Source organism: Phaenicophaeus curvirostris, chromosome 19 (assembly GCF_032191515.1).
Source record: "Phaenicophaeus curvirostris isolate KB17595 chromosome 19, BPBGC_Pcur_1.0, whole genome shotgun sequence".
NCBI lineage: Eukaryota > Metazoa > Chordata > Aves > Cuculiformes > Cuculidae > Phaenicophaeus > Phaenicophaeus curvirostris.
In genome coordinates this window covers 5,365,103-5,376,879 of record NC_091410.1, presented here as the reverse complement: position 1 = coordinate 5,376,879, position 11,777 = coordinate 5,365,103, and positions in this window count along the sequence as shown.

Sequence of the window (11,777 nt, the reverse complement as noted above, 5' to 3'; positions counted from 1 at the left end):
AATAGATAAACCAGGATGTTAAAAGATAAATCAGCATTATTAAAAGCTTTTGGCATTTGTAATGGTGAAATCCTGAAAGCAGAAGTGCAGGTGTGTAACCGTTTCCGAGGGCTACAGGCACAGCAGGATGGTCAGTCAAACACCGCAGGAGTGAGAGGCTGGGTTGTACCTGGGCTTTTAAACTGATGCCTCTGACAGAGATGTGAGGCAGCTTCAGGGATATCAGGAAGAGAGCGTGGGCACACACACACACAGAGACAGGCATGTGCATGTGTGCCTCTCTGTGCACACTTCACATTGCAATCAAGTGGGAGATTCTCTAAGAACGGCTGTTGTGACCCAGTGCCACCACCTAGTTCTGTGGGCAGGTTTATACCTGTTGAGACATCTGATCTGCAGGTCAGTGCCAGTGAGCAAGAGATGCTGTCTTCTTTTTCTGGCAACTTCTTAGCTTACCCAGGTGTTCCTACACCTATAACCCTAGGAAAGAATACTCTTGAGCTAGGAATGACCCACAGGTTTTTTTCCTACCTACAACTGATAGAATTATCCTCTAGTCAGCCATACCTATACAAATAATTGGACATATCCAGAAACAAATCACCTCAGCATGCAGCCCCAGATGCTCCATATGCAATAACATCCTCAGTCCACCACTTTCATTTCATCACAAGTACCTTGCATGCTTACACGTTTGCACAGTTCAAAAAACCACAGTGACACCTTTACCAGAGATTTGAGCTGGCAGGCAGGCGTTTACGATGCTGTTAGAGCAGTGGGAAGGGGGATTTTCTTGTAGTCCTGGAGAGAGAATTATCTCATTTTAGGAAGAGGGCACTGTCATGCCTGCTGTTTTACATTCTGTCAGATTTAAACATAGTCTTCCCCCAGTCACTGGCATTTTGGTTATTAAAATTGCTCAATGGAGAACATGTGGGCAGTTAGAAAAATAGTGCATGGATCTGACGTAACATCCAGCATCAGGCAATGTCCTGTGCCTGTAAAGCCCATTCCAAGGAGGGCTGCAGCACTGTAATGCCCTCTTTGTGGAGCCCAAATCCAGAGCTCCCTGCTGGGATCCATGTGCAGGGCACAGGGGAGCTGATAGAAACATCCTGCCCAGGAAGAGCCCAGAGACACCCAGTAGGAAATAGTGGGTGCAGGGGCACATCTGAATCCTGCCTCCCTGGGAAGCTGGCACCAAGCCGCCCTGGCAGGGACACCTCCCACCAGCAGGACCCAGAACACAACTGCCCAGGGCCAGCAGGCGTTGCTCTGAGGAGCTTTTGCAGCTGAGTGCCCAGGGTCCTGGGGTGCCATTAGCCCAGTGGCTACCGGTCCTGACTGAGGAGGGGACAGAAAGGCCTTGGCAGCTCAGCACTCGGGGTTTAGAAGAGCAGGCAAGAAGAGCAAAGATGGCTGAGACCTCTCCCACGGTGTGAGAGCTGGAGAGCTTCTCTCCTCAGGCTGGGGACTAAAAATCCTTAACTTCCCAGTCTTCTCTGTAGAGCTATTCTGGGTTTTTGCTATTGTGCTGTCTAGGATGCAGACCCAGCTGTGCAGTGGGCATAAAGCACACAGCCAGGCAGCTCTGGGCATGCAGTTGGCTGAGGGAAGGGCTAGACTGAAAGGGAAGTGGCCAGTAAGTTGAAGAGTCTCTAGGTCTGGTCAGTCACTCAGCAGTGCTTTGGGGATTCGACCTAGTGTCAGCAGATCCCAATAAGCCCGTGTTAGTAACCTATAGACTTTTTTTTTAAAATTGGTCCAGATCACGGAAAAGGGTTGTGAAGCAGGACATAGCAATGCAGGAGAAGCTTTTATCCAGCTGGCTTGTGAATATCTGAAGGGATGGGGACTCCACACTAGCTCCTGGAAACCTGTGCCAGTGCTCCCTCACCTTTACATTGAAAAAGTGTTTGCTGGTGTTCAGAGGGAACCTCCTGTGGGCCAGTTTGTGCCTGTTGCCTCTTTTTCTGCCAGTGGGCACCACTGACAAGAGCCTGGCTCCATCCTCTGTGCATCCTCCCCTCAGGTTTTTACATTGTTGAGATCTCCCAAGCCTTCTCTTCTCCAAGCTGGACAGTCCCTGCTCTTTCAGCCTTTCCTCGTAGGAGAGATGCTCCAGGCCCTCAGGCATCCTAGTGGCCCTTTGCTGGACCCTCTCCAGTAGCTCTATTTCTCTAATATACTGGAGAGCCTGGAACTGGACCTAGCACTCCAGGTGTGGCCTCACGAGCACTGAGGGAAGGGGAAGGGTCACCTTCCTCAGCCTGCTGGCAACACTCTTCCCAGTGCAGCCCAGGACACTGCCCACCTTCTTTGCAGCAAGAGCTCATGTTCAGCTTGGTGTCCACCACGACTCCCAGGTCCTTTTTTTGCAAAGCTCCTTTCCAGCTGTTCAGCCATGTGGAAACAGGCATCTTGAAGGCTGAGAAGTAGGAGTTTGTCACCCCATTAAGTAAAAGAGCTAATATAATTACCTTGAAACTGTGGATTGGCAGCTTTCCTATCACCAGAAAGAATCATCACGTTCCTTGACACAAGGAAATGGCAGCTGTAGAGCTATTCCACTGAAATGGGAAGGAGCAGGCGCCCTGTCCCCAGAGTCAACTAGGAAGAAACTTTCTGTCAATCTCTTATCCTTGGGGTCTAAGACTGCAGACCTTGGGCTCTGACAGCCCAGGCAAGCTATGTCTGTGGTCATCTCCTTAGGAGGGAAAACAGAGGAAGGACACAGGATTTACATAGGAGAACTCAGAAAACTGCCAACAGTCACACCCTGCAAGGAAGACTGAGAATGCTGCATGATTGCTCGGGGTGTAGAAGGCTGCAGGACACACTGTCCCACCTAACCCTGCATCAGCTGTTGGAAGAGGTCCTCCTTTGGCCAAGGGTTTCTGTGGGCATATGCAAATCCACATGTGAATGTATATGCTGTTTTAAATTCAGAGGAGAAGAAGCTGTTGTTACTGTGGATCCCTAATTTGAATTTGTGGATCCCCCTAATTTGAATTTCTGTGCTCATCAGAAGCATTGACCTACGTCTACGTTAATGGCTCGGTATTAGTACCTCAGTACGAGTATAAACACCGAAGTTAGCATAATGTGACCCACGGGTATGTGGGCTTTGCTTGGCATCTTGGAGTGAAATCCCTGAAAGGCACTTGATATTCATCAATCAAGAGTCTGAACCATTACCGAAGTCTAGCAACATTCTCCTCAACGTTGGATGTGGAGACACAGCCCTCATGCTAAGAACAATTTGCATACTGAGTATAACTAAAACTTACATACTTTACATTAAACAATATTACCTCCACCATGGAGCAGCATTTATAGAGGACACCAAGTGTGTCTGCTTACTTTTCTGTCAGCTGTGCAGTAATACAAAAATAATCCTGGTGGCTTAGACCAGCAGGGATGAAAGGGCCTGAACGTGTTCAGCATTAAATAGTCCAGTGCCATTTAAGTGGAACAGCAATATTGAATTTTATAGCAATTAATTGGGAAAGGCCAGCATTAAAAAACCTTTTTAAAACAATCAGAACAAGAAAAAGATGTTGAAACATTGACTACTTTCACTTGAAAACTCTAAATTCAGATCCATTCCCTTTTTTCCCCCCCTTTTGCATTAACTACATGAAAAAAGGAAAAACAAAATCTTCTCATTCAATGTTTTCAGTAGATGTTTTTACAGTATCTTTTGAAGGAAATTATGAGCTAAGGCAACGGCATCTATAACAGTAGGTGTGAGCACAGGTAACGTGGGGGCCTACAGAAAATATGGGGAAGGAATCTTTATCAGGGAATATAGCAATAGGACAAGGGGTAACAGTTTTAAGCTGAAAGAGGGTAGATTTATATTAAACACAAGGAAGAATTTCTACAGTATGAGGGTGGTGAGGCACTGGAACCCTGAAAGTGTTCAAGGCTAGGCTGGTTGGGGTTTTAAGCAGCCTGATCCAGTGGCAAGTGTCACTGCCCATGGCAGGGCAGTTGGGACTAAATGATCTTAAAGGTCCCTTCTAACTCAAACCATCTGTATGAACTCTTAGTGCATGTCTACAGGGAAAGGCACCTGGTAATTGGGGTAAATTTGTGGAGGCTAGAAGAGGAGGGAGGAGAAAGTGCAAAAAAGCTTGGGAGAACAACCCAGCATTCAGTGTTTTAGTGTATGGCTTAAAGCTCATAAGACGAAGAGTGAAGTGTTTGGTCAGCTGGCATAAGCATCCCTGAAAAGAATTCTAATCTATGGAGCACCTGCTTGGGATTTGTTTTAATTTATAAAGCTCATCTATCCCACCCAGGTATCACTTACAGGGCACAGGCATAGTGGCTTCTTAGGAAGAAGCAGTCTCTAATCTGAAGCAGATGATTCAGGTGACGCTGTAGTTTAACTCTGTAGGTCCCAGTAAATTACATCAGGGAAAAGTCTGCCCTGTTTCCCGAATCCTAGTGCAGCCAAGGAGAAACCTGTCCAGGAAGGGATTTGGTGAAAGAAGTTTAAGTGCCTCAATGTGAAAAGAAAAATGTGTTTCTTGCCAGCCATTAATTTTTCTGTCAATCCTGTTTCTGTCTTTGCAGGGCTGGACTTCACTGGGATCAGAAGCAAACCACAGCACAGATAAAAGAGAAGAGGCAGACTGAAAGCCATCACTGGGTACAGGCTGTAAACTGATCAGGCCCTTTTGAGACAGAGATCAGGAAGCTGCCTCCCTTTCTGCCAGCCCTTAAGATGTGTATTTTCTTCTCCCAATCCCTGGGGTTAGCTGAGAGACAAGGAGTGAGAAGGCATTTTTTTAGCTCAGCAGAACAGCCATCACAGCAGAAAGAAGTTCCACCACGTGAGGAGCAGGAAGAGTACAGGAGGGTCCTCTTGTTACCACAGGCTGGACCCATTCATGGTGGTAATTGTGTGCTGGTAAGCATTTCTCCATTATCCAAGCAATTCCTGTTGCAGGAATTTAGGGATCTGGTACAAACCTTTTTTCATTCTGAGTCACCATTTGTCAGAAAATATATACACAGGCCAGTGAACAGGAGCTAACATCACCACTGGGTGTTATTTCTGACCATAACATAACACTGAATGAAATAAGGTTACACGATGCCTCTGCCCATGGCAGAGGAGTTGCACAAAACGATCTTTAAAGGTCCCTTCTAACCCAAACTATTCCATGATTCTGTGAATGGATGCACCGAGGGAGGTCAAAGAAAAATGTATTCTCACACCTGAGACATTTTTCATCATTGCCTCCACAGCTACCCACCCACCATGACATCCCACCCACCATGACATCCCACCCATGTAGTGAAGCCTTCTACATGAAAAACACCTCAAGTGGGTGAAAAACATCACATAACTGGAGCAGAACCAAACAAAGCACATATGGGTGAGGGCACTGAAAACAGTGATGCATTTTCTGTGTCACTGCCCGTAAGAGGAGGCGGAAGCACAAGCATGTTCCTGCTATCTCTATACGAAGCCTAAGAAGCCATTAGCCTTCTCAGGTCTCAGTGACCTACTTGTCCTCCACATGGAGCCTGTAATGCTCACGGGATACTGCAGATGTCCCTTTTAAGAGGGATCCGCTTGTACACCCTGCTAGCAATCCGATCCGTAGGAGGCTGGAGAGAGCTCAGAGCTGCTCAGCTCCTGCTCGGGCAGGAGACCTCCTGCTGGATCAATGGCCTGGAGAACAGGCTCAGGTACTTACACAGTGTCTCCTGTGCCTGGGACAGGTCACCGCACCTCTTCCTCAGGTGATTGGTGTCCCTGATGCCCTGACCAGGGACTAGGAGGTGCTCAGGCCCTCGGGAGAGACCAGGAATATCTGTACAGATGTGCTGTTCCTCTGAGCACACATCAGAGCTGAGGTGAAATGAATCCAACCCTGCATGTGGTGTTAATTACCAGTGATTACTCTGCCCTGCTTCTACCTAATTAGCTTGCAGGATGACTGGTCTCCAGACTTCCATAAAACTCTGTAAATACTCCATGACACAGAAATCATATACATCTTTTCATTATTTATTTACACATCAATATTTGATGTCTTACCAACGGTCTCTAAATACAATGTCACACAGGTGGCAAACTTGGTGACAAGCAACTTCTAAAGTTAGGTTCCTCTCATGACAACCAAATAGACCTGGTGTTGAGGAGAGATTTTTCTCCAGCTGCTGCATCTGTTACTTCTTTTCAGAGAAATTAGCAAAAATCTCCAAAGGAAGAACATCCTGCCTAGTAGGAAAGAAACTGAGTGCACAGCAAACCTGTTCAGAACAAACACTGCTTTGCTTTCTTTTCTTTTGGTGGTCAAAACTCCCTGGGACAGGTGCTATAGCACTAGGATGCATCCTAATTAAATACAGTCACCTGTTACCTGATAAACAGCACTTGAGCAAAAAGGGTTTATAGCAATTTTGATGCCAGGTTTGGACCAACCTGTTCCAGCAGAGGGATGTGGAAGTGGCTGAGCATGAACAGGTAAGTGTAGGAAGATTGCTGACTTCCCAGGCTTGCAGCTGGTGGAACAGATGAGGAAAGGTGGGATTGTGCTGTCTGGGAGCAGCTATTTAGCAGTATCTGCTACCCCAGTGGTAATCTGGCATAGGCAAAGCCATATCACTGTGATCATTGTGTGATTATTATCCCCTGCTTCTGAACAAGGCTAAGTGCTGAGTCCTACACTTGAGACACAACAGCCTCATGCAGCGCTACAAGCTTGGGGAAGAGTGGCTGGAAAGCTGCCTGGAGGAGAAAGACCTGGGGGTGTTGGTTGACAGTGACTGAACGTGAGCCAGCAGTGGCCCAGGTGGCCAAGAAAGCCAACAGCATCCTGGACTGTATCAGAAATGGTGTGACCAGGTCCAGGGAGGTTATTCTCCCTCTGGACTCGGCCCTGGTGAGACTGCACCTCGAATCCTGTGTTCAGTTCTGGGCCCCTCACCACAAGAAGGATGTTGAGGCTCTGGAGCGAGTCCAGAGAAGAGCAACGAAGCTGGTGAGGGGGCTGGAGGACAGGCCTTATGAGGAGCGGCTGAGAGAGCTGGGGGTGTTTAGCCTGGAGAAGAGGAGGCTGAGGGGAGACCTCATTGCTCTCTGCAACTACCTGAAAGGAGGTTGTACAGAGGTGGCTGCTGCTCTCTTGTCCCAAGTGACAGGGACATAAAGGGGTATTTTAGCCCAGCTAACAGAGCAGTGCAGAGACAGGTAAAGCCGCAAACCTTTATTTGGGACTGAGCAGCTCTTCACTGAGTATCAGAGTTGTGCCGTTACTCAGACTCCTCATGTTCCCAGCAAAACGCCGTCAGAAGAGCTGGCCGAGGAGGTGACATTCAGGATGCCCTTTCTATCACCCACTAAAGCAGCTGAGAGGCTCCTGTTACAGAGCAGGAGAACGGGGTGGGCAGGCTAAGACGCCTTCGGATAAGACAAAGAAAAAAGAGAGCAAGTGGCAAAAGGGGGAGGGGAGGGAAAGAAAATCTGGATTAGGTGCATAATATTAGCACTAGCAACAACTGCACCCTAAAAAAGAAAGCAATGAGGTGATATTTTCCTAGGCTGATACTCATCTGTGACAGATGCACAAATGCCACTTCTGGGGAGATTTCGGTGCCGCACGTGGAAATATATTGGTATGCAATTTGTATAAATGTCCACTTTAAGCAGTAGACTTTTCAAGTTTAAGACAGCCCATGGGATTACCGTCAGATTTGCTCAGTGCCAGAGTCACTGCAGTGAAGTGACCAACAGGGTACATCGCAGCAGAATTTCCTAGTGATGTTTCTGAATTAACATTTTATGTTGCAAAAACATTCTTACAGCTTCAGGAAAGTTGTCAACTACCTCATTATTTATGTTGTCAAATAGACTTCTTTGGTGGGCAGCCTAAGCGTTTCCTTAATTGCTCTCTACATCCATCTGAGATGCCAAGGGAAGGGTGCAAAGTGTCTGCTCCTCCTGAAGGACAAATCAGTTGTGTAAACAGAACAGGTCAAGCAGTAGACAACAACAGCGATGTGCCACCAGGCAGCCAGCAGCCAGGGTGTTTTACATCTCAGTCAGAACTGTAGCCCGAGAAAACGTGTTCCAAATCTGCTGCAGCTCAAGATGCAGTGCCAGCTTCGCTCCATCACTGCTTTGCTGAGCAACACAGGTGTACGTTGCCTACCTTCCAAATCAGTCCCTCGGGTCCCTCAAAGTGCCTGCTGCTCCCTCAGAAGTGCCTCCAGGTGGACAGCAGCTTGCAGGGTGCCTCACAGGCTCTCTCAGCAGACTCCCCCCACGATCCCACACTGCTGTCTGCCTCAGAATTTTAGTTGAGCTGGGACTTTACCTCTCTGGGCTTTGATCCCAACGCCTTTGCGTGCACTTCTCCCAGCAGCACCGTGCCGACACTGGGGCTGTACTGCTGGCGAGGGAGTGGAGACCCTAACAGCTGTGAGACCCCAACAGCAAGGCTCAGATAATTCCTCTTCTCCTGGGGCTCCTGACAGGAGTTTACAGGATGAACTGTTTGATTCACCGACAAAGAGTTTCTGAAGGGGAATATTTTCAACTATTTGCTCTATTATTACCAGAATGCTGTGTTTGAGCTTGGGAGTTCCCTACTCTTCCATCCATATGGGACAGCAGCTCTATAAGAGCCTTTCAGCCGCATCTATTTTAAACTTTCTGTCAGAGATGTTCGTTTATGGCCACTATGTACTGATGTTTTCCTCAAGGCCTTCGCACAAACCCTTATTGGGTGACAGGAAACCTCACTCCACAGATAGAGTGTCAGTGTAAAATGACCCTCATTCTCCATAAAGCGTGGAGTAATTCATCTTCCTCATATCACTGTCCCACTTTGATCCTGATAATCCAGCAGGCTTTATAGAAGGGCCTGTCAGTGGGGACCTTTTCACGGCCTCTGCTCCTCTTACACGCATCCTCCCCCTGCTCAGAACCACTAATTTGTTCCTTTCTGTACTTATCTACCCATTCCTCCCAGGATGGACAGGAGCACTACTCAGAGATGCTTCCTTTCTGCTCCCATCTCCTCCTCCGCTTCTGGGTTGGTTGCTTATTTTCTTGGAAGATTCTTCACAAAACACAGGCATGGGTGGTCGCCAGAGGCTGGGCTCACACGGAGTGATGACTTAGGTCCCTGTGGGGTGGGCCACTCTGCACCTTCCCCAACCACTCACCCCTGCCAGAGAGAGCAGCAGCTCCCTGGGCTGGTGGCCCCCAAGCCAGGCTTCTTTCCCTGGGGAGCTCTGGCCATGACTGGGGGCTTCCAGACTCCAGCCAGGGACTGTGAGTAGTCCCTGAAGCCTTCAACCCTCCAAGAAGGTTTGGTTTTTCACTGCCTCCTCCCAATACAGCTTTGCTCCTGAGGTTGGGAAGTGCTGCCTGGGGTTCCTTTCTTCTCTGCAGCACAGCCAGCTCTGCACAGCATGGTGTGAAGTCAGGAGTGCTGAACCACGTGCAATAGGAATGAAGCAATGCACCACTTTACTTTAAAGATTAAATACATTAACTTTCATTTTGAAGAAATAATTTACCCCTTACAAAGCTTCTTGAGGTGGGCTATGAGGTAGGTTCTCATTATAACGTTTCCCAGCAGTGTCCCCTCAGGTTTCTCCTGACCTTTCTTCCTCAAACCTGATGCTGAATTTTCATTTCTTCCACCCCCACATCCTCTACCATCTTGTCACTCATCCCTTTTCCTCACACAAACTCAACTCACTTTCATCCTTCCTCTGAACGCCCCAACACACTTTCAACCCTTCCTCAGTGCTGTGACTGCTTTTACTTTCACCCTCTATCACTTACCAGATTATTAATTGTTGCTGCAACAAGAGTTACTTGAAGGCAAGTTCAGCTGCTCAGCTCACACTGAATGCACTGGGGCCCCTCAGCTCTGTATTTGGTCTGAACGTGTTCATGGGCTGCTCCTGCTTCACTTGGCTGATAGAGGAGACGTGGCTTTCTGCAATGCTGCTGCTTCTGGAGCAAGCCCTGACTCTGCCTTCCTCACCAGGGAAGGGATTCATGGACTGGGGCCTCTTGCTGTTCAGCAAAAAATGGGATTTCATGTCTACAGGCATTGCTTTAATTTATTGGTGTCCAAGAGAAGTGACAGCCCCACCCACCCCAACCTGAGCCCCAGGTCACCGCTGGAAGCACCTGGGCAGCTGCTCTGCTCCCCATGGGACCACACGGCCCAGCAGGGCACAGTGAGCACCCAGGAGCTGGGCTGGCACAGCGACATCGCACAGACTCCACAGGGCCCACTCTTGATTTATACTCTTCAGGGACAGCACTTTTGGGGCTGTTTCTGATTTTTAAGCTGTCAGCTGGGAAGGGAGCTGTGCCAGAGCAAATCTCTTGATGGCAAGAATAGCGTCTCCGTCTTAGGACAGAGCACAGTTGTCCAGCTCCTACATGGCAGCACGTTGCACTGAGATATAGAAGGCAACCTACCCGCCCAGGAATGTCTTGAGCACTATTAGTGGCAGCGTATCATCTGCACAAACAGGCGTGACCCCGCGCAGGAGTCTTGCGAGAGCACCGCTATTTTGAGCTTTGGACACTGAGGACGAAGGGAGACAAATGACGGGCTGACCCTCCTGGCATGGGCAACCTCCAGAGCTCTCTGCAGCCTTGTCCCCTCCTCTGGGAATGACTCTGGTGAAGGCTGATGAGCGATTTGGTGGGACCTCAGAGCCCAGGAGGCAGGAGCTAGGAGGGAGCTGTCAAATTGCCAGGGAGGCAAGGCCAGGACTCGGTCCCAGCAGCCACGCTCTGCTCATGGCAAGTCCTGCCGGAGGGTGTGTGCCTGCCCTGGGGCTTGGGGCACACGGCTGCCTGATTTGTTTTCAGTCACATCCTTAGCAGCTAGAGAGACAGCATAGGGCAGGTAACTGCATGCAACTCAAACACAAATCTCTTGCAGCCAGGATGGTATTCACCTCTTGCCACCTGGAAGTCTCCATCTCCGAGTGGTTCTTTGGCATCATGGATGTTTGAGAGGCCTCTTTTCCTCTTCCAAGCCATCGCAAATCCCTTCCTTCACTTATTCCCATCTTTTAATACTGTCTTGTTCTGTTATGGATTTATTTCTTTCTAATTTTTTTTTATGTCTTGTTTATTTTTTATTTGTTTCATTTTCACTACTCTTTGAAAACTGGATCTGCACATTAAGCTCTCTGGAGAAAAAAAAAGCCCAACACACTCCCAGAAATTTTTCCAACTAGATCAACTGGCCAAGTCATTCTCCCTCAGGGCTCCACATTCAGCTGGAAAGATGCACAGCAGCACTGTTAGCAGGCAGGAACATGTGGTCAGGGGATTGAATGTGCATTAGGGAATTTCTAAAGTGCTGCCACTAAATGCAAACCCGCAGTCCTAGGGGATGGATCTGATGGATCTTGGAAGAAGGCCCCTTGGCAAAGCCCCAGCCTCCTGAACTGTTCCCAGGCATGTCCCGCACGCCTGCAGATGAAGACTCAGTTGGTTCAGCTGGCACAACTATTCATTCAGGGATAAGCGATTTTTCCAGCAGCCTAACAAGTTAAACTTACTTGTCCTAGAAGCCTCTGCAGTCTGGCTTTGCCAGGCACCTCTGCGCTCGTTGGGCATCCCCCTGTGTCTATCACAAGACAGTACAACTGGGTGCAGGCGGTGCGAACTGCCCCTCCTTGGCTGCTCACCGAAAGACCAGGCTGGAAATGCAGAGAAAGGCTTTATACCTCCATCTGGGTGCCTACAGAGCAGCCTTGCCAGG